The 1,894-nt window shown below is 36.4% G+C and overlaps 1 protein-coding gene across 2 annotated transcripts in view; it reads right to left on the bottom strand.

Annotated features, from left to right (window-relative positions):
• hebp2 (heme binding protein 2) overlaps positions 1-1,894 on the bottom strand; it is a 6,760-nt gene that overhangs the window by 3,987 nt on the left and 879 nt on the right. The gene's annotated exons all lie outside the window — the stretch shown is intronic.

Raw genomic sequence — 1,894 nt, 5'->3', positions numbered from 1 at the left:
TCCCATATTCACAAGGTTGGTGGAACAATCCCAGGCTTCTCCTGCCACACTTTGAAGTGTCCCTAACTGTATGACCTTTTCAACATACTATATCATGGCTTTATATTAATTTTATTCAACATAATATACTATGGCTTTATTATCAACCTTTTCAGCATGCTATACATGCGTGACTTTTACATCACTTTTTTCAACATACGGTACTATGGCTTTTTAATCACTTTTATCGACATACTATACTACGACTTTTTCATCACTTTTTTCGACATACGATACTATGGCTTTTTTATTACATTTTTTTTCCACATACTATACTATGAGTTTTTTTTGTTATACAATACCATAACGTTTTATCATTTTTTTCGAATTTTTATCATTTTCTGGACATACTATAATACACTATAACAAACATACTTTATCACTTTTTCAAAATTCTATAGTATGACTTATGACTATGGCTTGGTGGTTAGAACTGCTCCAACTACCAACAAGTAAGCACTGCAGACTCCTTGAACTTTTTCAACATACTATACAAGAACTTTTTTTGACATTTTATACTTATATTTTTTTTTAAATCACTTTTTTGACATACTATAGTTTGACTTTTTCAACATTCTATATGACTTTGTCACTTAATTCAACATTCTATATACTATGACTTTTTTATAATAATAATAATTAATTACATTTTTATAGCGTTTCATCAAAGCACTTCAGGAGGGAGGATTACTGTCTAACGTCAACAATGTGTAGCACCCACCACACATCAGCTTAGTAGAGAGGGGTATTTTTATTGCGGGGAAAACCGGAGCACCCGGAGAAAATCCACCAAGACACAAGGAGAACATGCAAACTTTCCACAGAAAGGCCCAGGACGACATGGGTTCAAACCTGGTACCTTCTTGCTGTGAGGCCACAATGCTAACCATTTCAAATTCCATTAGTACTTTATAAAATATTCAGTCTTCTTTGAGACTTGGAAAAAATGTCTTTCTGACATTTTTACATTGGTGTGTATGGGATGGAATGCTTAGACCTGGAGGGCAGGGCCCGACTGACAGAGTGGAAAAAGGCAGAAGCAAAATTCTCTTTGCCTTTCGATACCATCCACAGTGTTAACTCTTGATACATTACTTTTACATCAACATGTAGGGAATGTTGTGCCCTTTTTTAACTTAGGAAGGCAATCTAACATTTTTATTAGGAAGCACAGTGAACTTCCAAGTGAAGCCATACCTCCTGTATTAAATCATACCAGAAATACCACATAAATCCCAGCTAGGAGCAGGACTATCCTGCGCCAGAGCCTTGTTTCTGTGAGAACTCTGAGACAGAAGTCGTCAAGGCAACCTTTAACCGCAGTTGGTCATGTGATCTGATCCCTGACATGTTGAGCTGTTGCAGTGATGTTCCTGTGCCATTTTTCACTCATTCATTCTCCTTTAACTGCGTCTTCATCCAAATTGAAGCCAGCGATCCCATTTAGCTTCATCTTAAAATTAACTATGAAGATTACATCAATACATTCCACATCTTCCAAACATTATTGGTGTTACTCAACTTTTCAAAGACATTCATACTAATTAAACGCATTCCCCCTTTTTGAACTATTCTCCCTGCCTCATCTTCTTCTTCCACAATTCAAGTCAGCAATCCAGTGTAGCGTCAGCCTTTGAACATCCAGCCTTCACACCTCTAGTTTATATTAAGAATACTCTCTAGAGTAACATAATCCAGCAATAGTTTACTACATTACAATCATTTACATCATAGGGATTGACAACGAATTTTTCAAGAAAAGAAAAAGAGAAATTTAAGAAACACACAGACGTCGAAACGTTGAATGCACGCGCACCCTCACACACACACACACACACACTCACACACACACACA

The sequence above is a fragment of the Etheostoma spectabile genome, chromosome 18 (genome assembly GCF_008692095.1).
Source record: "Etheostoma spectabile isolate EspeVRDwgs_2016 chromosome 18, UIUC_Espe_1.0, whole genome shotgun sequence".
Taxonomy (NCBI): Eukaryota; Metazoa; Chordata; class Actinopteri; order Perciformes; family Percidae; genus Etheostoma; species Etheostoma spectabile.
Note: the sequence above shows the minus strand (reverse complement) of the source record. Positions and strands in the feature narration are given on the sequence as shown.